The 26105-nt window shown below is 40.1% G+C and overlaps 1 long non-coding RNA gene across 4 annotated transcripts; it reads left to right on the top strand.

The window, feature by feature from the left end:
• Window positions 1-548: 548 nt before the first annotated feature.
• LOC113303863 lies at window positions 549-4265 on the top strand. 4 transcript variants are annotated; one of them, XR_003337819.1, is made up of 8 exons: window positions 549-630; window positions 1346-1463; window positions 1569-1664; window positions 1755-1830; window positions 2312-2385; window positions 2808-2872; window positions 3194-3329; window positions 3432-4265. It is a non-coding gene; the product is annotated as an uncharacterized LOC113303863 (long non-coding RNA). The 4 variants fall into 4 exon arrangements; XR_003337818.1 differs by having other exon boundaries at window positions 2808-3329; window positions 3432-3601; window positions 3739-4265; XR_003337816.1 differs by having other exon boundaries at window positions 2808-3329.
• Window positions 4266-26105: the final 21840 nt, after the last annotated feature.

Here is a 26105-nt window from a genome sequence, read left to right as displayed (position 1 = left end):
AACTACAGAAATGGGTATAGGTGAAAGGGGAAATATGGTGGAAGGAATTGAGCTAGAACAACAATTTTTTTTTCTTTATCGAATAAAATTGAGCAGAAAAAAAAAACTACAGCTAGACAAAGAAAGAGCCAAAATCCAAATGGATTGGAGAAATATCATTTTTGTCCCTCATATTTAGGGAAGATGGACGAAATATGGGTTAAAGGATGTCTTCCCATAATGTCACATATGAAGCTGACCACATGACCATTGGAGAAGCTCTAAAGACTAAGATCCTCTAAGTTGTTTATTTTACCAATAGAAAGCTAAGAGCATCTAATCCAACGATTATAAATGCAAGTTTACAAAGTCTTACGGATTACCACGGCAATTTTGCGCGCCTTCCTTGTTGGTTCGCGCCCAAAATTGGGTTGAGATGGAAAAAGATTGGCGCTCTAACCATTTAGTGTGCGCCAAAAATTTGGGTTGAAATCCAAAATTCGCGCCCCAATTGTGGTTCGATTATATATACATTTCTTACCCTTATTTTTCCGAGTTTCTGTTTTACACTTCGCTTTCTAAATTGAAAATCCAAATCGACCTAGCCATCAAAACCTAACAGAGAAATAGAACTCTAGTAAGGCGAAATAGGTGAGATTCCTAGTTTTTCTTTCAGTATCCATCTATATCTTCAACAATGATGAATAATTATTTTTGAGTTGAAATATCAGGTTTCAAAGTTATGATTTTTTTTCCCGTCCCTTATATCAAATCAAAGTCAGGGATTGTACAAATCTCTGTTGAAATTAGAGATTTTGGAGTTAGGTTTCTACAAATGTTTGTTAAAATTACAGATTTTGGAGCTAGGGTTTCTACTAATTTCTGTTAAAATTAGAGATTTTGGATTTAAGGTTTCTACAAATCTCTGTTAAAATTAGAGATTTCAGTATTAGGATTAAAAATCTTTGTAGATCTTATTCTTCCTTTCCTGTTTTCTACATCTCATACTCAGTGGGTTTTTGAATTAAGCGCTTTTTATTTCGGATTTTGATTTAATAGGGGAAATTGCGGTTTTGTGAAGTGTATTTTGTTATAGAGGTGAATTTTCTGACTGATTTCAACTCTAATGATCGGTGAAGAGTTAGTTTCTGGTTATTCAATTGAAGTTTGGGTATTTCCTTCATTTTTTTTCCTTACAAGTTGAATGAGTAATTGAGTTTCTCTTCTAATGTCCATTGAGGAGTTAGAACCACTGCTATTGCTTTTTTTATGGTCGGTTTTTTGTTTTGAAATTTGAGTATGTTGTTCCTCTGTAGCTTTATTTTTTATATTGTAAACAAACCTACATTTTGGATTGATTTTTCAGTTTGAGAAGGAGAACAAACTCTTCTCCGGGAAGTCATGGTAGTTGCCCTGATTTTCTAGCATTGTGAGAATGAGTGTTCTGTTTGCTCTGGTTTACTTCTCCTTCCTATCAATCTCATGTAAGTTTCTTTTTCTTTTTTTCTCAGCAAAATAAGATATTGGTTTCAATAATTCATTGTCTTAATCTAACCCCTTTTGTTTAATTTTATTTTTTCAATCTACAGGTGCCCCATCTTTCAACTAGTCGTGGAGTATCTTATGTGTGATTAAGAAATAAACTTCCTTCACCCACAAAATCAGTTCACCTTTTGCATTAGCAGGTACCAAGATATGTCTTAACTGTGGTACCAAATCTATTAAGTCTTGTGTTGATCTAAAGCCTAATTGGGTTTTCATTTTGTTGCAATTAGGCGTGAGTATTGGTTCGTTTGAAGGATTTGGATTGTTTGGGTATCCATCAGCAGCTGAATTAATCACCAGTTTAGGGTAATTTTCTTGTTGCCTTTCTTTTCCCCTTGTTTGGGCTAATCTTCTTAATCATGATTTTGATATGCATTACCTGTTTGAGATAATGTCTCACTTAAGAAATGTTATGGATTGCTTTCTCAACAGTAGTTGTAGTGCTGACCAAGCTGCAGTTCTGGTTTATTTACATGTAATAATTTCCAGTTTTGAACTGCAAAATTTGTGTGTAACTAAAGATTTCTGATCTCCAGTACAAAAGTGAAATTATCAAAATCTCGATATTGATTTTTGTTAGCTACACTAGCTATTTCTTGGGTATGTCATTTTTACTCATTTATGAAACCCTTTTTTGATTAATCTTATCATGGGGATGATGTTAAGGTGTGTTACATTCAATTGTTTCAATTGATAATTTGATGTATTATACTTAAGTTGTGCACAACTTTTTCCCAGGTTTGTTTTTTGAAAAATTACTGAACAATAATCTTTGTATAATTCGCAGAGAAATTATGCGTTTGAGCGATCAGACATACCTCTAGAGGAGCATTATGTTCTATGATAACTTTCCCATTCAAGGTATGCTTTATAAGCAGTTGGATCACAGTATGAAAGTTAATGGAGAGAAATCTAACAAAAGGTTAAAAGAGAAGCAATAATTGGTAAAATAAGTTCTTGAGAAGCTGTTGTTCATTGCTGACAACTTAAGATGCTACCTTAGTCAAGTTCATTGTTTATTAAACTCGCTGAGCAGTCCAATATTTTAAACTACCTATGACGCCATCTTTGGTGCCAATTTACGCCGGCGCTTATTTTCTGAAAATATGCTTTTTGAGGGATCAAAAGATCTTCAAAAATATTTATATGTAAATTGTTGGGACATTTTCTAGTAAAAATCTGGTTCAACTAAAATATAGTATCACTAACACTAACAAGCTTACATAGTCTTAAGTTGAAATTTGCAGTCTCTAATTTTTTATGTATGAATTGAAAAAATTCAGGATCCACCACTTCCTACAGATCTCAAGGGAGAGCATTTTTCTGCTTTGACGGGAACTCATTGCAGGTAAATTAGTTTAGTACCATGTGGATTCATATAAGAAGTATAGTGCTTTTCGGTATCCCACACTTTGAATATATTTGTGGTTAACTATGCATGTTATTTCTCGATTTAGTGAAGCTAATGTAAACAGTTTTATTTGTGGAGTCAAATCCCACTAGGTATCAACATTTCTAGGATGAAGGATGTAATTGTAGATGTCATTATCAAATGGAATGCATTCCGGCTCTTGTCCTTTTCTGGATACATTTACTTAAACTCAATGGCGTACATCAAATACATCGAAAACTTATTTTTATAGATTTGGAGTTTCTTGATTTTTTTTAGTTGGATATATATTAATTTGCCTGATGCATGGAGAAGGAAATTGACCGCTGTTTTTTCTGCACTGCCCTGGAGCATTTTCTATCGACCTTCTTGGTTATAAATTTCAAAGAATACCATCCATCAAGATTCTCAGAAGGTGAGCTTTTCAAATTCATGCTCGCCACACATTCTTATTACCTAGTGATTTGAGTCGCTATTAGCAATCACATGTTGAGGTAATTAACTTTTGTCTAGGTAGGCTGGAGTATATCCGAGGTTATTGTTGATACTCTAAAGGATGTGAGGATTTCTTCTTCCGCAAAATCTACCATGGATTTCCTCCAGTAGTTGTTACGTCAATAAATTTGAAAACGGTCATCAATGCAAATTAAAATATGAATGAAATTGTTTCAGCATCTCAAGGTCAAGGTATAGTGATCACAGAAGGTGCTAGGTTGGAACTGCTACGCAACTAATTTTCAAACTCTATATCTTCTTATTAAGTTTCACTGGGTTAAGTCTAAGGTTTCAGTTTTGTTTTGTTGAATCTTGATTCGTTCTAGCAGATTTCTGTCTTCTTTCACTAGCAAGTGATGAGAAAGCCATGGGAACAAAGTGTCTTGTCACTTGCAAGTGGTGTATCCTACTTGCATCTAACGGATGTTTCATTCGGAGCCGGCTAGCTGCTAGCACTTCTAATTATGTTCATCAAGAGAGAGCAACACCTAGTGTGTATCAGGTATATATAGATGCTAATGTTGAAGATGATACTCTTACTTATCAGGTTCATGAAATTAGACACAATGGGGGATTGGCGAAGCTGGTGGAAGATACCAACACCCTGTTATTCCCAGGTTGTATAGTGCACAGTTGACTAGCACTATTGAATTATATAAGCACAAGACAGTAAGTGGTTCATTAAGAAAAGCTTTTGATGAGCAAATTGTTGGATGTTAACTTTCTCGTAGGTCTAACATTTGTTAATTTGGAGTTGTGTTATTTATAACACTCTTTTTACATCTGTATGAACTCATTGTTAAGGTACTTTATATTATTCGAGTTAGAACTAGTTGAGCTTCTTATCTAGTATTCATTTTAATTGTGCATTTGTGATAGTAGCAATTTGCACTACTTCTTCCATAATTCATCAAGTTAAGGTCAGTGAAAAAGTGATCTGATAGTTAAAAAGACAGCACAAAGCTTACTTACAAATCTGGAACATTATTGAGGATGATTGATGACTTAAACTTACACCCACAATACCGCACGGTTGGATATCAAGTCATCACATAATCTACTTGTTTTGGGTTTAGAAACTAATGAAAACTAGCAGTTCTACCAGTTGCCTTTGCTAATGAAAACCAGTAGTTGTGATTAAACTATTACGAAATATTTAGAAACTAGCAGTTCTACCAGTTGCCTTTGCTTAGTTCCTGAAGCATTAGGCTACAAGCGTATTTTATGTAGTTTGCCTAGATTTGTTGCTAAGGATTTTGGAAACTAACGGAAACTGGAGTTGCCATTAACATGTTGCCGAAGCATTCAGGAACTAGCAGTTGCCCTTACCTAGTTGCGGAAGCATTAGGCTACTAGCGCATCCCATGTCGTTGGCATATGATTGTTGCGAAAGAGTTCAGAAACTAATAAAACCAGTAGTTGCGGACAACTTGTTTCCTAAGTATGTAGGAACTATTAGTTGCCTTTAACTAGTTTCGAAAGCCTTTGGAAACTAATTTTTTGCGGTAGTTGCCAGATTTTAGTGGCCTTTTCTCAGATTTTTTGTAGTGGGCATAGTGGTGCGGCTGGCATGGTTGGCATGCCTTGGCGCGGAGATGTGGCTGGCATGGTTGGCATGCCTTGGCGCGGTAGCATTAGAATTAGGGTTTGATATGTACGAAGATGATGTCGGTCAATACTAAGGGTTCTGACGTGGAACATGACACATGTATATAAAAAAAAGGTACCCTGAGAATTCTTATCGTAGGTATGTTGAATGATTCAATAAATGCGCTAGTGGTTGTAGTGACGTCATGTCAGATGTAAGGTTTTACGATTTTAACCCTAAGCTAAAAACCACCATCAACAACTCAAATAGAGAGCACGAGCAGCAGGGTTAGTAAACCTGGCACGGATACTGGGGTCGTAGAAGGAATTATCCCCAGCATGACCACTTGAACTCCCGGCATGACTAGTTCTCCTATGTGCCATTGTTGAATATGAATTCTCAAGGAAGAGTTGAGAAACTTACTTGGTTCGTGAACAATTGTTAATGGTGAAATTCCAAAACGTTGACAAAAACGAAAACAGTTCTTGACCCAACGTACACGAGCTTCTCCTGAGTTCAGTAAATAAAACCAAACACAAAAAGGTGATGAAATGAGTTGAAGGAGAAGGAGTGTTCGTGAACTGGTGGTTTTTCTTCTTCTTACACGAACAAAATAGATGAAGAAGAGGGGGAAGAAAACGAAGAGGTTCTTCCCTCTTTTATTGTGTCAAACGGTGGACCAGAGTCGGTTCAAGTACGTTCTGGAACAAGATTCATATCCGTATGGGAAAAGGATTCGAAGTGTGTGAACCGTACGTGTGAAAATTAGGACCCGATTGGTAAGGCACTAAAAAGTAGTTTGGAGTAACAACTCAACAAATGTTTCCTTGAGAAAATTTTGTATGGTCAAACTGACCAACCAAAATTACACACACCATTTTGCAAACGAGTGTCCAAATCGTAGAAAATACATCGGGAACAAAGGTTTTGTTGCAACTCTTGATGAAATGTCTGACAACTATGAGTCTAATGAAGACGAGAAATCAAGTGTTGCACTTCTTGGTGAAAATATTGATTTTAATAATTGTAACAATACATACATCAATCTTGATATACTTTCAGAAGATAATCCAACTAATCTGGAAGATAAAGTTGACCCTTTCTTTGGAAATTATGTTTTAATGTTTCAGGTTCCACTATATGCCTAGCTGCATGCACATCTTAAAAGCCTGACTTTTATCCTAGCTTGACGTGTTCTTATTGTTCTCTAAAGGGTCATGAACTTTCAAGGTGTTACAAATACAAACACCAACTAAGGCACATCAACAAACTTCAACGAAGAGCAAATCATTTAGAAAGGAAGCTTAAACTTGCTCAGAAGACCGCTGAGGTATATAGGATTTTATCTTCGTCTAAGAAGTTAGTTTCCAAGGATAAACCAAGACCATTAGAGAAGAAAGTATGGTCAAGTCGTTTTGATAGACAGAGGTTTGTAGATTCCTCACAAGAGGGAAATGGTGGACAAATTGTTGTTCACCACAATACAACTTGATTGTGTTGTTTTTGAAATCTTGTCTCATGTGCCTGATCAAAAGAGACAATGATTTTGTACCTCTCATGGTTTAGGAAAAGTTTTTCCCAAGTTTTAGGAATTCCTGTCTATCAATAAAGGAGGGTTATTATCGACAATTCTACTCTTCATAGGGTCGTGAGTTGGTCGTGTACGAACCTGTTTAAAGGATTCGAAATCCTACATTCCTTTTTCCTTCAATGTAACCTCTTTTTATCTCAAGACTACTTGTTGAGAAAATTGTGATTTCCTCTCACAAACCCATACATTTATGGATACTCCAAGCATGATATCTTCTGATGGAAAAGATGCTAATATGATTGTTAAGCCATCAATCATGAAGAAAAAATAAAAATCTCTATTATATCCAACATTGAAAAGGAAAAGAAGGAATGTGAGTAAGCCGAGAGCCGTTCTTAAAATTCTCAAAAGTTTTCTGATGTTCTCAAGTGTTGAAGGACATGCGAAAGGGGACTCACAAAAAAGGCGTTTGTATAAGACTCATGAATTCAGAAGGCCCTTGGTTCTACAACATCAGCCAAGAAGGTTTTATTGATATAAACTCCTACCTTAATGAACCTTATGTTCCAATGGATGTTGACAACAAGGAGTTCGGGGACGATAAAAAATCCTTCAAAGGTCTTATTTCCCAGTAAATATTCTATTTTTCTTGTTTTATTAGAAGAATAACTAGAGTTTGGAATAGCCACTATTGTGATTACACAAAGCTATGTCCAACTTTTTCATCTTCATGTTTAGATTATTGGTTTAAACTCTAAATTTGTTTGGAAGATGATTTTTGCAGTATTAATCTTTATGGTTTATATATTGAAATATGTGTTATGAGATATGTGTTTATGTCCGTGAACTTGATTGTATCATACTTTGTCAAAAGTAAAGTCGTTCATGAGTTGATATGCATGTATTGATGAAAGAATGAATTGACTTTGACAATACAAAAGTTAATCCTATTATGTCAATTTTGATGGAAGATATGTTAAAATCTTTTGTGTTCAAGGATTATGTCTATTGAATGTCATTGTGCAAATGGTGATGGAATATATAATGTCCTTTCTTATTCCACGGTATAAGGTCGATCTCCGATCCATAATTTTTGTGTACATACTTTGTTGTTCCATAAGGTGTCTTATGTTGAGCTTTATCGACCGAGTCATTTTTGACAGTTGTTGTTCCATGAGATACTTTGTGTCGAGCATGACCAATTAAATTGATTACTTTTGTGATTAGTTTAGTTGTGTATTTCGATTAAATTAATTATGGGTTTTCTTGCGATTAATCTAACTGAGTTTTTTTTAAGTCTCCATAAGTTTACTTATGTTGAGTATGTTGATTAAATTAATCATGAGTTCTCTTATGGTTAATTTAATTGAATATTTTGGTTTCAAATTCATACTCGTATGTGATTTGTTATGTCCAAAGAAATCCTTCTTTCTCTTTTTGAAATTAAGTCCGCTCTTGTTGTTCTTTCGGGAATGACATTCTATGGGGGAGTGTTCTTAATTGAACTGTTGTAATTGCCAAATCTTTGTGGGGAGTGCGGCCGTGGAATATTATAGGGTGTCTTGTATCTTTAAACTCCTTGATGAATGCATTTAGCTTCGGATTTATGATTGCATATAAACAAGACGATATATGCTTTTTTTTGTCATGAAATATCTCTTTTGGAAATTTCATTAGGATCCCGTTCATGTACCTTTGCCAATTTATTGACAAAAAGGGCGAGAATTAACATGTAGTTCACACTACAAATACATATGGTTTTAGGATCATTATGTAAGGGGGAGTGGTTTCCATGTGAGATGGAGTATTGACTAGGGGGGGGGGGATACATATCACCATAGTATTCTTAAAATGTGATACAATTGAACTGTGACGTTGTGCAATGATATTATGACATTATATGACAATGATTGAAACTCTTGTTTTCTCGTTGTTATAGCTACGGATTTTCAACAACGATGATGCTAAACTTACAACCTTTGGGATCATTGGAGTACTTGGAAGTGACGAAGATTCGAGTAATGTTGAAGATTAGGCATGTTGAATAGGAGCTATAAAAAGTTTATTTATATATTTTTGTATTCCATATGTATTGATAGTTTTGTCACTAAAATTGACAAAGGGGGAGATGTTGAGCATTGCTCGGTCGAACTCGCATACGTTGCTATCTCAAGCAGTTTGTCAATGTTAGTGATCAAAACTACAAGTCTTGATTTCTAGTCTACTATAGCTAAGGTCTCGGACTAGGATAGAAAGTGTTGAGCTCAAGAACTCTATGGCAATCATCATACAAGACGAAGGACTACTCAAGGAACTGGTGGATCTTCATCGACTAAAAGGTATGTGGAGACTTGAACTTATCTATCACTCAAAAGTATATTTATCTCATATCTTGAGACAAAAGTCGTTTTACTATATAGACTTAGATTATACACATTTGGTATTTCGAGCCGAGTTTATCTCGCCTATCCATTTCTCGAAATATGTGTTGGTAAGCTTTCTCTTTAGCCAAGTTCATCTTTACCTAGTGACGAAGGTCATGTTATGTTTCAATCACTTTGAAAATTGCTCTGACGAAAAATGGTTTGTGAATAACAACTATATAACATCCTCTGAGAATGTTTCAATGATTGAAATGAGAGTTTAGATTATATAACCATTGGAGGATATAAGCATTGTTGTGGAAACACATATATGTACAAGTCCTTATTCCTTGAACCGAAAGTTGCGAACTTTGTTTATCAAGTGAACCGGAGTAGTGCGTGAGCTAAGTCCGCAAACTCATTCCACGAACTGGAAAATTTCTCAAACCCGAGAATTTCTGCTGGAGTTTGTAAACTCCATCCGGGAACTTAAGTCCGTGAAACCAGTCCTCGAACTTGACTAGGTTATATCTAAAAATGATGCTTGTGAACTTATTTATATTAACTAAGGAATGCAACTGCAAACCGTGGATATATAGTTCATGAACCAATTCAAGTGAATCAAATCGTTTTTGCTTCAATTGTGTCTTGTGTAGTACATGATATTTCCTTGCAATTGAACAACTCTCTAACTAATTCATTTGAGTCATTTGAACTAGTTATGGTGAAGAAGAATATGGTTGATATGAAAGTGATCATATGGCTAACCATCTGATTAACTATTGTTGAACCAACTAATGTAGAAGTTTGGGTACGGTTACACAAGCCTAGAAACGTGCATTTCATTTGTGTATAGCAAGATATGTTTTCGATCTAACGGTTGATAAATATTAGCTTGAATCTAATCAGGATTTCATCTAACGGTGAATATTGAATGCTTTGTTACATAGCTAACATTGATTGCAACCCTGATTTGAAAGACTATATAACAGAGAACGCTAGAAACTAGGAAACCTAATCCCCATACATTATGTGCTAAGCTAGAGTCGATTCTCCTTTAACCTTTGGTTTCTTCTTCTAAACCAGGTTAACGACTTAAAGACTTCATTAGGATTGTGAAGCTAGACCGATATTACTTTATCGTAGTTGTGTGATCATATCTTGCTGTTTCTATCGTACGAGTACAATTGTAATAGTTGGCTTGAGATATCTATATCCGATAGTCAAGATAAAAAGTAATCACAAACATCTTCATCTCATCGTTTGTGATTCTACAATGTCTTTTTTCGCTGCGTTAGATTAAGACTACTGTGAGGTGATTGATAACACTAGGCTGTTCTTCGGGAATATAAATCCGGATTATCAATTGGTTCATGTTCACCTTGATTATCAAAAGACGGAACAAAACTTGTAGGTATATTCGTGGAGACGGATTTATGTAAAACCATATACTTTTCTGTGTGATACAGATTTGTTTATTAAAGTCTTTGACTTTGGGTCGTATCAACTCTTAGTTGTGGGTGAGATCATCTAAGGGAATCAAGTACGTAGTATCCTTCTGGGATCAGAGACGTCGGAGCATAACTGTACCTTGTATCAGTGTGAGATTAATTGGGGTTCAACTACAGTCCAGACCGAAGTTAGTTTGGAGTAGGCTAGTGTCTGCAACGGCTTAATACAATGTGTGTTCAATCTGGACTAGGTCCCGATGTTTTTCTGCATTTGGGGTTTCCTCATTAACAAAATTCTGGTGTCTGTGTTAGTTCTTTTCCACATTATATTTTGTTATATAATTGAAATATCACAATTTGTGCATTGTTCAATCAATTAGAATATCCGAACTTTGGTTGTTGATTTAAATTGATTGACACTTGGATATTGGTCTTTGGTACCATCCAAGTTATCTCTCTATTATTTGATAAAGACTCGCAGATTTCTATTTGCTTGAGTATATATCAAATCAAGAGATTGAGATATAAACTCTTTGATATAGTTTTTATCTAGATCGAGTCTGACTGTCTAGTTGATTCTTTAGAAAGTATATTGGAGTTTGTCCATACAGATTGCTAAGCGAAATATTGGGTGTGATTGTTAGACCTCCTCTTTTTCAATTGGTATCAGAGCAGGCAAACACGTTTAAGACCTTATAAGTCTGTGTTTGTAGCGATCTGACTCTATGGACAGAGGTGCTATCTCTATTAACGTACCACCAGTCTTCGATGACTCTAATTAATTATCGTAGAAAATTGTTATAAGAGCTTTTCTTCAAGCGCGTGATTTTCAATCATGGGTATATGTTGTTAATGGCTATGATGCTCCCGTTGTGGAAGTTGGAAATGTAAACGTTCCTAAGAATATTGGTGAATACATCCCTACCGAGATACTTGCTGCAAAGCAAAATTACGACGGTTTGAATGCCATCATACATGCCATTACCCAAAATCTTCAGCACCATGTGTCAAACTGCACTAAGTCTAAAGAAGCTTGGGATATCTTAGAAACCGTTTTTGAAGGAAATACCAGTCAAAAGGAAGCTAGGATTCAAAACCTTAATTACGATTGGGAAAAACTTCGTATGGCAGATGAAGAAACATTTGATGAGTTTAATCACAAAGTGTATGAAATTGTTAATGCATCTTTTGCATTGGGTAAGACTATTCCTGAAAAAGACATTGTGATGAAAATTCTCAGATCGCTGCCACCAAGATACGTTTCTAAGAAGCATGCCATCGTTGAGGGAAATAACCTTGATTATATCTCCAGAAATACGCTGGTTGGGAAACTTAATATCTTTGATCACGAACATTCATCCAAATCTAAGGATGTTGCGTTCAAAGCATTAAAAGACACTAAATTACTTGATAAAAGTAAAAAAGTGTATATCTCTGAAGATGATCACTATGAGACAGATTCATCAGATGAAGATCTTGACAAATCAGTCTCGATAATCACAAGACAGTTTAGGGATCTTCTGCTGAAAAGAAGTAAACGGTTTTCCAGAGATAAGCCTAAGTCATCAGTCAAACCTCATAATCATGTTCCTCTTAAAAACAGGGATATTGATTAAACTGATGACGAGGATATGCCCCAGTGCTTTAAGTGTAAGGGATTTGGTCATTTTGCAAACGAGTGTCCAAATCGTAGAAAATACATCGGGAACAAAGGTTTTGTTGCAACTCTTGATGAAATGTCTGACAACTATGAGTCTAATGAAGACGAGAAATCAAGTGTTGCACTTCTTGGTGAAAATATTGATTTTAATAATTGTAACAATACATACATCAATCTTGATATACTTTCAGAAGATAATCCAACTAATCTGGAAGATAAAGTTGACCCTTTCTTTGGAAATTATGTTTTAATGTTTCAGGTTCCACTATATGCCTAGCTGCATGCACATCTTAAAAGCCTGACTTTTATCCTAGCTTGACGTGTTCTTATTGTTCTCTAAAGGGTCATGAACTTTCAAGGTGTTACAAATACAAACACCAACTAAGGCACATCAACAAACTTCAACGAAGAGCAAATCATTTAGAAAGGAAGCTTAAACTTGCTCAGAAGACCGCTGAGGTATATAGGATTTTATCTTCGTCTAAGAAGTTAGTTTCCAAGGATAAACCAAGACCATTAGAGAAGAAAGTATGGTCAAGTCGTTTTGATAGACAGAGGTTTGTAGATTCCTCACAAGAGGGAAATGGTGGACAAATTGTTGTTCACCACAATACAACTTGATTGTGTTGTTTTTGAAATCTTGTCTCATGTGCCTGATCAAAAGAGACAATGATTTTGTACCTCTCATGGTTTAGGAAAAGTTTTTCCCAAGTTTTAGGAATTCCTGTCTATCAATAAAGGAGGGTTATTATCGACAATTCTACTCTTCATAGGGTCGTGAGTTGGTCGTGTACGAACCTGTTTAAAGGATTCGAAATCCTACATTCCTTTTTCCTTCAATGTAACCTCTTTTTATCTCAAGACTACTTGTTGAGAAAATTGTGATTTCCTCTCACAAACCCATACATTTATGGATACTCCAAGCATGATATCTTCTGATGGAAAAGATGCTAATATGATTGTTAAGCCATCAATCATGAAGAAAAAATAAAAATCTCTATTATATCCAACATTGAAAAGGAAAAGAAGGAATGTGAGTAAGCCGAGAGCCGTTCTTTAAAATTCTCAAAAGTTTTCTGATGTTCTCGAAGTGTTGAAGGACATGCGAAAGGGGACTCAACAAATAAAGGCTTTTGTGTATAAGACTCATGAGATTCAGAAGGCCCTGGTTCTACAACATCAGCCAAGAAGGTTTTATTGATATAAACTCCTACCTTAATGAACCTTATGTTCCAATGGATGTTGACAACAAGGAGTTCGGGGACGATAAAAAATCCTTCAAAGGTCTTATTTCCCAGTAAATATTCTATTTTTCTTGTTTTATTTAGAAGAATAACTAGAGTTTGGAATAGCCACTATTGTGATTACACAAAGCTATGTCCAACTTTTTCATCTTCATGTTTTAGATTTATTGGTTTAAACTCTAAATTTGTTTGGAAGATGATTTTTGCAGTATTAATCTTTATGGTTTTATATATTGAAATATTGTTATGAGATATGTGTGTTTATGTCCGTGAACTTGATTGTATCATACTTTGTCAAAAGTAAAGTCGTTCATGAGTTGATATGCATGTATTGATGAAAGAATGAATTGACTTTTGACAAATACAAAAGTTAATCCTATTATGTCAATTTTTGATGGAAGATATGTTAAAATCTTTTGTGTTCAAGGATTATGTCTATTGAATGTCATTGTGCAAATGGTGATGGAATATATAATGAGTCCTTTCTTATTCCACGGTATAAGGTCGATCTCCGATCCATAATTTTTGTGTACATACTTTGTTGTTCCATAAGGTGTCTTATGTTGAGCTTTATCGACCGAGTCATTGTTTTGACATAGTTGTTGTTCCATGAGATACTTTGTGTCGAGCATGACCAATTAAATTGATTACTTTTGTGATTAGTTTAGTTGTGTATTTCGATTAAATTAATTATGGGTTTTCTTGCGATTAATCTAACTGAGTTTTTTTTAAGTCTCCATAAGTTTACTTATGTTGAGTATGTTTGATTAAATTAATCATGAGTTCTCTTATGGTTAATTTAATTGAATATTTTGGTTTCAAATTCATACTCGTATGTGATTTGTTATGTCCAAAGAAATCCTTCTTTTCTCTTTTTGAAATTAAGTCCGCTCTTGTTGTTCTTTCGGGAATGACATTCTATGGGGGAGTGTTCTTAATTGAACTTGTGCTTAATTGCCAAATATTTGTGGGGAGTGCGGCCGTGGAATATTATAGGGGTTGTCTTGTATCTTTAAACTCCTTGATGAATGCATTTAGCTTCAGATTTATGATTGCATATAAACAAGACGATATATGCTTTTTTTTTGTCATGAAATATCTCTTTTGGAAATTTCATTAGGATCCCGTTCATGTACCTTTGCCAATTTTATTGACAAAAAGGGCGAGAATTAACATGTAGTTCACACTACAAATACATATGGTTTTAGGATCATTATGTAAGGGGGAGTGGTTTCCATGTGAGATGGAGTATTGACTAGGGGGGGGGGGGTGATACATATCACCATAGTATTCTTAAAATGTGATACAATTGAACTGTGACGTTGTGCAATGATATTATGACATTATATGACAATGATTGAAAACTCTTGTTTTCTCGTTGTTATAGCTACGGATTTTCAACAACGATGATGCTAAACTTACAACCTTTGGGATCATTGGAGTACTTGGAAGTGACGAAGATTTCGAGTAATGTTGAAGATTAGGCATGTTGAATAGGAGCTATAAAAGTTTATTTATATATTTTTTGTATTCCATATGTATTGATAGTTTTGTCACTAAAATTGACAAAGGGGGAGATTGTTAGAGCATTGCTCGGTCGAACTCGCATACGTTGCTATCTCAAGCATGTTTGTCAATGTTAGTGATCAAAACTACAAGTCTTGATTTCTAGTCTACTATAGCTAAGGTCTCGGACTAGGATAGAAAGTGTTGAGCTCAAGAACTCTATGGCAATCATCATACAAGACGAAGGACTACTCAAGGAACTGGTGGATCTTCATCGACTAAAAGGTATGTGGAGACTTGAACTTATCTATCACTCAAAAGTCTATTTATCTCCTATCTTGAGACAAAAGTCGTTTTACTATATATACTTAGATTATACACATTTGGTATTTCGAGCCGAGTTTATCTCGCCTATCTATTTCTCGAAATATGTGTTGGTAAGCTTTCACTTTCGCCAAGTTCATCTTTACCTAGTGACGAAAGTCATGTTATGTTTCAATTACTTTGAAAATTACTCTGACGAAAAATGGTTTGTGAATAACAACTATATAACGTCCTCTGAGAATGTTTCAATGATTGAAATGAGAGTTTAGATTATATAACCGTTGGAGGATATAAGCATTGTTGTGGAAACACATATATGTACAAGTCCTTATTCATTGAACCGAAGTTTACGAACTTTGTTGATCTAGTGAACCGGAGTAGTGCGTGAGCTAAGTCCGCAAACTCAGTCCGCGAACTGGCGAAGTTCTCAAACCCGAGAATTTCTGCTGGAGTTTGTAAACTCCATCCGGGAACTTAAGTCCGCGAACCCAGTCCACGAACTTGAGTAGGTTATATCTAAAAATGATGTTTGTGAACTTATTCATCTTAATTAAGGAATGCAACTGCAAACCGTGGCTACATAGTTCATGAACCGATTCAAGTGTATCAAATCGTTTTTGCTTCAATTGTGTCTTGTGTAGTATATGATATTTCCTTGCAATTGAAAAACTCTCTAACTAGTTCATTTGAGTCATTTGAACTAGTTATGGTGAAGAAGAATATGGTTGATATGAAAGTGATCATATGGCTAACCATTTGGTTAACTATTGTTGAACCAACTGATGTACAAGTTTGGGTACGGTTACACAAGCCTAGAAACGTGCATTTCATTTGTGTATAACAAGCTATGTTTTCGATCTAACGGTTGATAAATATTATCTTGAATCTAATCAGGGTTTTATCTAACGGTGAATATTGAATGCTCTGTTACCAAGCTAACATTGATTGCAAACCCTGATTTGAAAGACTATATAAGGGAGAACTCTAGCAACTGGGAAACTTAATCCCCACACATTCTGTCTGATACTAGTTGTGCTAAGCTAGAGTCGATTCTCCTTTAACCTTTAGTTTCTTCTTCTAAACCAGGTTAACGACTTAAAGACTTCATTGGGATTGTGAAGCCAGACCGATACTACTTTATCGTAGTTGTGTGATCAGATCTTGCTGTTTCTATCATACGAGTACAATTGTAATAATTGGCTTGAGATTTCTATCTTCGATAGGCAAGATAAAAAGTAATCACAAACATCTTCATCTCATCGTTTGTGATTCCAAAATATCTTTTTTCGCTGTGTCGATTAAGACTATTGTAAGGCGATTGATAATACTAGGCTGTTCTTCGGGAATATAAGTCCGGATTATCAATTGGTTCCTGTTCATCTTGTGTTTGAGGGTGTAAATAGTTTCTGCTGATTTTGGTTATTTCGAGTATGTGGGTGAGAAACGAGTCTAAACCCTAAACAATGTACTGCAAGTGAGTACTTTGATTCGAGAGATCAATCTGTACAAATTCGGCCTAAACCAAGAAATGGTCATTCTAGACTTGCTTCGGTCACAAAGTGAAGGAGAAGGGTTAGTCTAGGGAGGGAAGCGAAGAGAGTGTTGAGACCAGAATAATTGATTCGGGAAGAGTAGTTGTTTGACGACTTGTATCAAAAAGTGGAAAGCTAACAGATGGGAAAGCTAACAAGTGATTTCTGAGTGTTGTATTCTCCTGACCAAAACTTGTTTTTGGTGGAAACATGTGAGGCCTATTTATACAAGTTGCAACAAAACGTACCCTGGTCTCGTAAGAAGTGGAAAAGGTTGAGTAAATGGAAGAAAGCGGTAGCGGGTAACGCCTGGAATTGATGTTTCCATAATGAAGGAAACGTTTCACTCTTATGACACTTTCTTGTAACGGGTTTAGTGTACGCCGCACGCTGTAAACCGCCAGACCAATACCTTGATGAGCATCCCCTAGTTTGTGACATGTTTTGATGTCTCGATTGTTTTCGTGGAAAACCTGTAGCATATTGCTATTGTTTGACAAGTTAAGATTGAGAGGCTTGCCGGTTCGATGATGATTTTCGACGGCCGAGATTTTGCATCTTGAGAGGAAGGTTAGCCGTTGATTAGGGTTACCTTCCGTTGGTAGCCAGTGGCGTGGCCACGGTGCTGGAATGGCTTGCGCATGCTCTTAGCGTGGCTAATTAGGGTTTGGTGATATGACCAAAGAATTGGTGTAGCTAAGTATGTGTCGTGGTCAAAGAGTTGGAAGCGTAGCGAAATCTTTCCACAAGTCGTTTGGTGGCAAGTTTGTATGGCTGAGATCTGCATCTCAGGAGGAAGGATAGCCGTTGCTTGTTGCAACCTTCCTTTTAGTATCCAGCGGCATGGAGGCATGGCCGACATGGCTTTGGCGTGGCCAAATTATGGCTTTGGAACCGTGACCAAGAGTTGGCACCGTAGCCAAGATATTGCCATAAATCGTGTGGTGGCAAGTTTGTACGACCGAGATCTGCATATCAGGAGGAAGGATTGTCGTTGATTGTTGCAACCTTCCATTTGGCAGCCCGCGGCATTGAAGCATGGCTTTGGCGTGGCCAAATTAGGCCTTTGGCACCGTGGCCAAGAGTTGGCACCATAACCAAGAGATTCCCACAAGCCTTTTGGTGGCAAGTTTGTACGGCTGAGATCTGCATCTCAGGAGGAAGGATAGTTGATTGTTGCAACCTTCCGTTTGGCAGCCAGCGGCAAGGAGGCATCGCCGGCATGGCTTTGGCACCATGGCCAAGAGTTGGCATCGTAGCCAAGAGATTTCCACAAGTCGTTTGGTGGCAAGTTTGTACGGCTGATATCTTCATCTCAGGAGGAAGGATAGGCATTGTTTGTTGCAACCTTCCGTTTGGCAGCCAGCGACATGGAGTCATGGATGGCATGGCTTTGGCATGGTTTAGGCGCGACCAAGCTAGGATTTTGGCATAGTTTAGGCGCGGCAAAATTAGGATTTTGGCATAGTGTAGGCGCGTCCAAAATTAGGGCTTGGCATTGGGCCAAAAGTTGCCACGCGTTTGGTGGTGAACTTGGACGGCTGAGATTTGCATATCATAAGGAAGGGTGGTCGTTGATTGTTTCAACCCTTCGTTTGGCATCCAAAGGCATGGAGGCATGGCCGACATGGCTTTGGCATGGTTTAGCCGCAGCCAAGCTAAGATTTTGGCATAATTTTAGGCGCGGCCAAAATTAGGGTTTCGGCGTAGTTTAGGCGGGGACAAAATTAAGGCTTGGCAGTGGGACAAAAGTTGTCACGCGTTTGGTGGCGAACTTGGACGGCTGAGATTTGCATCTCATAAGGAAGGGTGGTCATTGATTGTTACAACCCTTCGTTTAGCAGCCAGCGGCATGGAGGCATGGACGACATGGCTTTGGTGCGGAGGTGTGGCTGGCATGGTATGCCATTGGCACTATGGTGCGTCTGGCATGGTTGGTACGCCTTTGGCGCGGAGCTGTGGATGGAATGGCATTGGCACGATGGTGCGGCTGGAATGGTTGGCGTGCCTTCGGCGGGGAGATATGGCTGGCATGGCATGCCTTCGGCGCGGAGATGTGGCTGGCATGGCATGCCATTGGTACGGTGGTGTGTCTGGCATGGTTGGCATGCCTTTGGAGCGGAGATGTGGCTGGCATGGCATGCCATTGGCACGGTGGTGCAGCTGGAATGGTTGGCATGCCTTTGGCGCGGAGATGTGGCTGACATGGAATGCCATTGGCACGATGGTGCGGCTGGAATGGTTGGCATGCCTTTGGCGCGGAGATGTGGCTGGCATGGCATGTCATTGGCACGGTGGTGCGGCTGGCATGGTTGGCATGCCTTTGGCGTGGAGATGTGCCTGGCATGGCATGCCATTGGCACGGTGGTGCGGCTAGCATGGTTGGCATGCCTTTGGCGCGGATATGTGGCTGGCATGGCTGGAATATCATTGGCACGGTAGTGCGGCCGACATGGTTGGCATGCCATTGGCACGGTGGTGCGGCTGGCATGGTTGGCATGCCTTTGGCGCGGAGATGTGGATGGCATGGCATGCCATTCGCACGGTGGTGCGTCTGGCATGGTTGGCATGCATTTAGCGCGAAGATATGGCTCTTAGGGTTTAGCGTGTCGAAACCCTAGTTTAAAATATGTGGCACGCGTGATTGACACGTTTGGATAGCATGCGCGGCTGGCATGTGCAGAGATGATGCCAGTCAGTACCAGGGATCTGCCGTGGAGCATGGCATATAAAAAAAAGGTACCCCGGTAATTTTACGCAGACATGTTGAATGATTCAATAAATGTTCTAGTGGAGACATTATTACTCAAGTGTTACGTCACTGTCTGACTAAGGTTTTACGATTTTAACCCTATGATAAAATCCACCATCAACATTAAGTCCCCTGCTTAGCTCGAAACAGGGGCATTGTTGCGAGGTAAGATAAGATTGTGACAGACAAGGACAAAATCGAAATGGCAAGTCATGAAGAGATGGTCAGGAAGATCCGGCTAACCTTTTTCGGGAGGTAAAGAGAATCCACAACTCTTGCGTTGGCGGCTTTGCGTAAATTCGGCTCGGCCATGGTATGTTGGCATCAGTCCTGCGTATTTGGCTACTGGTCGACATAGGAGGCATTGCAATTTGGTCCGTGAGACGGTGCTCTGGTTATCCATAGAAAGGTGAACAATGTTGCTGGCTAGGGCGCGGAGTGGAAGAGATGGCCGTTGGCTGGGACGCAGGAAGTTGGCGTCACCTTGGCTTGGAGCCGCTGGCATGCTGCGGCTTGGAATAGAGCCGCTGGCAGTGTGCGGCTTGGAATGGAGCCGCTGGAATGATGCAGCTTGGAATGGATCCGCTGGCAGTGTGCGGCTTGGAATGGAGCCGCTGGCATGGTGCGGCTTGGAATGGAGCCGCTGGCACTGGAAACAAGCTTATTTTTTTGAAACATTCAAATAAGGATACTGTCTTCGGTCCACGAAATGGTGGAAACTATGGTGATGGCGCTGGAACTTCGGCTACCAAACGGTGGTGACGGCGCCTGGCAAGTTTGTCTAAATTAGGGTTTGGCATGTCGAAACCCTAATTAGCGCCTATTACTAAAATCGTTGTAGAATTCTCGTACGAACTCGTATTTTGACGGTCCTCCCCTCAATTTCAATCGGAAAAGAATTTCCTACCTCCGTACGCGGGAATATTTAGGTTTCGAGCCCTTTTAGGAAGTGAAAACAGTCCGACAGTAAAACTCAGGGAGAATTCAGGAGGGATGTTGCGGGCCCGTGAAACGATGGCAACTGGATTCAGCTCCGTGGAAGGATGACGACTGGCTTCAGTTCCATGTGAGGGCGACGACTGGCTTCAGTTTCGTGGAATGGTGGAGACTAGCTTCAGTTCCGTGGAAGGATGACGACTGACTCCAGTTCCGTTGAAGGGTGGCGACCGGCTTCAGTTTCGTGGAATGGTGGAGACTGTCTTCAGTTCCGTGGAAGGATGATGACTGGCTTCAGTTCCGTGGAATGGTGGATACTGGCGTCAGTTCCAAGGAAGAGTGACGACGGGATTCAGTTCCGTGGAATGGTGGAGACTGGCTTCAGTTCCGTGGAAGGATGACGACTGGCTTCAGTTCCGTGGAAGGCTGACGACCGGCTTCAGTTCCGTGGAATGGTGGATACTGGCTTCAGTACCGTGGAAGGGTGACGACCGGCTTCAGTTCCGTGGAATGGTGGAGACTTGCTTCAGTTCCGTGGAAGGATGACGACTGGCTTCAGTTCTGTGGAAGGGTGACGTCTAGCTTCAGTTCCATGGAATGATGTCAACTTTGTATAAATTAGGGTTTGTCATGTCAAAACCCTAATTAGCGCCCCTTACTATAATCGTTGTAGAATTCTCGTACGGCGTCGGATTTTGACGGTCTACCCCTCCATTTCGATTGGAAAGAATTTTCTATCTCCCGTCGCGGGAATATTTAGGTTTTGAGCTCTTTTAGGAAGTGAAAACATCCTGACAGTAAAACTCAAGAAGAATTAAAGAGGGATGTTGCTGGCCCGAGGTGGCATAGTCGCGCCCAGTCATCTATTCCAGTTCGTGGAGCAAGAAGGAATCTTTATTCTGTTCAAACTCTAGAAACTCCGTCCGCATGAAAAGAGGTATCGACCCTCTTCTGTTTTCTGTTGCTCGTCTGGATCCGTGCTTTCGCCTGCAGTGTCTCTCCAGCGGATTCCAAAATTTTCCGAACTCCATTGCATTCTTGGGATGGATGGATGGATGAAATATATGCTCGGCAACGATCATGTCAGGGATAATATTGGGGATTGTGGTTGCGTTGTCGGTTTATCCTTGATTTTAGGTTGTTCAATATCTGGACCTTCTGATCACGATGATGATATGCTGTGGATGATTGTATGGTAGAAATATTCCGAAGCCATATGATGAAACAGATGAGTTGGGAGACATTATGTTGCCGATGTGCTTCTATCAAGTCTTCAAGGACTTTGTTCCAAGAGACATCCTTCGAACCAGCTTCTGAATCTTGGATTATCGCATGGAATGGGATGCGGTGAGCAGTCCCCAGTTATATTTTTGTTATATCCGATGGCATGACCGAATATGTGAATGTACCTTTCTGGCGTGCTTTTGGAGTATTCGATGCACATGTACGGTTTCATGTTGAGAAATTCCTGCGGTTCGTTAAACTTCGGCAGTGATGATGTTGAAATCAGAAATAACCAGGTTGAGAGGAGTGAAAGCGTCCCATGCTGGTAGTCCCCATGTGTAGCCTAATTTCATTACATCGCCTTGAATCCATGTCCACGGGATTTGATACAAGCTTATTGTACTCTTCTGGATGTGACACTGGGATGCTCAGGATATCACATGGATGAAATATTCTGGATAGCGAAGAGGTAGGAATGAGTGAGTTATGTTGTTTATCATGGCTCCCTCTGTTTCTTCAAGAAAATGTTTCAGCCGCTTCTCTGGAGTTATCTCATGAGTCTTTGATGGTCGTCGAGATGGACTGCGATGAGCATTCCCCAGTCGCATTTTTCTTTAGTTTCTGAAGTTGTTTTTCTCTGAGCAGGCTTGGGACCCACCGCGGCCTCGTAAAGTGTTGAAGGCGTCTTCTAGACAGCGACGTGATGATATTCTTGTGCTACACCCTTGAAGAGTAGATGACCTTGTTGTGTCTATGGCCTTTGGTTGACTATGTCTTCTAAGCTTTGACAGTGAAGGGATTTCGTGTAGATCCTCAGTCCCCAATTATGGTTTACATGTTTCCATCTTGTATGGTCAGTGGGTTGACCATGATAAAGACATCACCATCGTGCGTCGTACTGGTGATTTTGTTACATCTTCCACATGAAACTAAAATATGGAGGAGTACGGGTTACCTTTGTAGTGATTGTTATTGCGGTGAAGCTCTGGATAGTATCAACAAATGAGCGGCAACAGTTCTTGGTAGCAGATGTAATCATAAGAGACTACATTGTCGTGGGAAAAAAGTAGGTTGGCTGGAATTGTATGGGCATCTATAGAAGTAAAAGGATTGGCTGGTTGTTTAAGCGAGAAAACTGTCCATGATCACAAGTTTTGGCGGAATAGATCAAAAGGTGGCCATGACTATGAAGATTGGTTGGATGATATCATGATCCTTTACATGGGGAGTGTGGTGGAACGAACCTTTGCAGGAAGGAGTGGCGTCCACGGTACGATCTTTGGCAGGAGGGAGCGGCGTTGAAGCGACTTCGGCTCTTGGAGAGGACGTTGAAACTTAAGGAGCCAAACGGTGAAGCTTCGGCTTCGGATCCTGGAGCATATTATGGAGAGAACGCTGAAGCGGAGCGGCTGCTGGAGCGAATGTTGAGTTGAAGCGGAGTGGCTGCGTCAATCAGTGTGCTATCAAATTGGACACCCTTCAACCGAACAGTGGTTAGGATTCCCCAGTTCCATTTATCAATCTTGCTTTCCACGAGAGGTTGGGGTTTGGGAACGGCTTCTCTGGCTGGAAACAGCTGCTTTACTGATGCAGTGCGGTTGAGAGCTATAAATATGTCTTGACGTTGCGCCTTGGGGACATATAGAATCTCATATAAGTGTTTCATCATAGACAACACAATTTTGTGGGCGAAGTTCCCAGAAATCATGCATCTCCTGACAGGAAGAGAGTCTTTGTGAACTCAGGAGGGTTGCTGATTTTCTTTGCCTCGATTTTGGAGAAGTCGTTCCTGATCTTCACGTGTGATGAAATTGGATTGTTGATTCCCTTATACTTTGCGTTCAAGAGCAACGCGAGCCTCTTCGTCTATAAACGCACGTCCTGCTGAAGTGCCTGCATCGGATGTTAACAGTATTCCTTGCCATCTCCGTCTGGGGTTGACGTGACTCTTGTGGTGGATGCTCCGTCAGTGTGTTGAGGAAAATAGGTATCTCTTTATGAGTTGTATCCATGTCTGTATGAGCCTTACGAGATCCTTTCATCTTTCCATCAAATCAACAGCGTTAAAAGGAGGTCGGCTTCTTCTAGCTACTCCAATCTCTCGTCGTGATGGTGGAGTAGCAGCGGCTCTGATGACGGTTGAAGCTGTCACACTTGAAGAAACGTTGGGGGTGGCGGAAGCGGCTCTGGCTCTGGTGATCGGAGGTGTAACGCCTGAAGGGACATTTTCTGGGTCGCTGGTGTTGACAGGTGGCGTATTAATATCAATTTATTAGGAGGCATGAAGAACCTGTGATCCTTGCATTCGCAGCTTTGCATAAATTTGGTTTGGCCATTGAGTGTTGGCGTCAGCGCTGCAACTTTCGCTACGGATCGGTAGTGGTGGCACTGCAACTTGTTCCGTGAGACGGTGCTCTGGCTGGCTATGGAAAGGGGGATGACGCTGCCCCGGACGGATAAGGAATGGCCCATGGCGCTGCTGGCCAGGACGGAGATGTTGGCGTCGGCTTGACATGGAGCCGCCAGTGTTGGTTTTGAAGTGGAGCCGCTAGCATTGGCTCGGCGTGCGCCATCTTGGCTTGGTGAACCGTCAACGTTGTTGGCTCGGCTTGGGACGCGGAGATGTTGGTACAATCGGCTATGGGCGGAGAAGTTGCGCTGGAAGGGTGCAAGCTGCTGGCGCTGGAAAGATGTAAGTTGTTAGCCCTTGAAAAGATGCAAGTTTCCGGCGTTGGAAGGACGCAAGTTGTTAGCGCTAGAAGATATGCAAGATGCCAGAGATGGAATGATGCAAGCTGTTAGCACTGGAAAAGATGCAAGCTGCTGGCGCTGGAAGGACGCAAGTTATTCGCGCTGGAAAAGATGCAAGTTTCCGGCATTGGAAGGACGCAAGCTGTTAGCGCTCGTATTATTGGCTTCGTTTCTATGTCTTGGTGCTAGCGGCAGAGTGGTAGCAATAAAGCAGACGGACATATTCCAGGTCCGTATCTCCGTGTTTCTTCTTTCTGTTTGATCTTCTTTTGTTAGTGCAAACCCTATCCATAGGCATGTCCGCCATATTTTTATGGGAGACGCCGTCCTGACCGCGAGAAGTCTCCAGTCACTCGTTATCGTGTGATAACTGGTAACTGAGCCGTTTGGTGACTGCGCCATTGTCCCCGAGCGGATCGTTTGCTTTCACCATCTTAGAATCTGGGTTGAAGAATGATCGGGAATTGGAAATTGATATTGTAACCGAGAGACTAATCTCCCACTGTGGTAGCCAATTGTTTGAGGGTGAAAACAATTTCTGCTGATTTTGGTAATTTCGACTGTGTGGGTGAGAAACGAGTTTAAACCCTAAAAAATGTACTGCAAGGGAGTACTTTGATTCGATAGATCAATATGTACAAATCCGGCCTAAACCAAGAAATGGACGTTCTAGACTTGCTTCGGTCACAAAGTGAAGGAGAAGGGTTGGTCTAGGGAGGGAAGCGAAGAGAGTGTTGAGACCAGAATAGTTGATTCGGGAAGAGTAGTTGTTTGACGACTTGTATCAGAAAATGGAAAGCTAACATATGGGAAAGCTAACAAGTGATTTCTGAGTGTTGTATTCTCCTGATCAAAACTTGTTTTTGGTGGAAATAGGTGAGACCTATTTATACAAGTCGCAATGAAACGTTCCCTGGTCTCATAAGTAGTGGAAACGGTTGAGTAAATGGAAGAAAGCTGTAACGGGTAACGCCTGGAATTGATGTTTCCATAATGAAGGAAACATTTCACCATTACTCGTTGTATTTACTAACCGCTTCACTCTTATGAAACTTTCTTGTAACGGGCGTAGTGTACGCCGCACGCTGTAAACCGCTAGACCAATACCTTGATGAGCATCCCCTAGTTTTTGACATGTTTAGATGTCTCGAGTGTTTTCGTGGAAAACGTGTAGCATGTTACTATTGTTTGGAAAGTTAATATTGAGAGGCTTGCCGGTTCGGTGGTGACTTTCGACGGCCGAGATTTCGTATCTTGAGAGGAAGGTTAGTCGTTGATTGTGGTTACCTTCCGTTGGTATCCAGTGGCGTGGCCACGGTGCTGGAATGGCTTGTGCATGCTCTTGGCGTGGCTAATTATGGTTTGGTGTCGTGACCAAAGAATTGTCATAGATAAGTATGTGTCGTGGCCAAAGATTTGGCAGTGTATCCAAAGGTTTCCACAAGTCGTTTGGTGGCAAGTTGTATGGCTGAGATCTGCATCTCAGGAGGAAGGATAGCCGTTGATTGTTGCAACCTTCCATTTGGCAGCCAGCGGCATGGAGGCATGGCCGGCATGGCTTTGGCGTGGCCAAATTAGGGCTTTGGCACCGTGGCCAAGAGTTGGCACCGTAGCCAAGAGATTTCCATAAGTCATTTGGTGGCAAGTTTGTACGTCCGAGATCTGCATCTCAGGAGGAAGGATAGTCGTTGATTGTTGCAATCTTCCGTTTGGCAGCCAGCGGCATGGAGGCATGGCTGGCATGGCTTTGGCATGGTTTAGGCGCGTACAAAATTAGGATTTTGGCATAGTTTAGGCGCGGCCAAAAGTAGGGCTTGGCATTGGGACAAAAGTT

Source organism: Papaver somniferum, chromosome 8 (genome assembly GCF_003573695.1).
Source record: "Papaver somniferum cultivar HN1 chromosome 8, ASM357369v1, whole genome shotgun sequence".
In the NCBI taxonomy this organism is placed as follows: Eukaryota; Viridiplantae; Streptophyta; class Magnoliopsida; order Ranunculales; family Papaveraceae; genus Papaver; species Papaver somniferum.
Note: the sequence above shows the minus strand (reverse complement) of the source record. Positions and strands in the feature narration are given on the sequence as shown.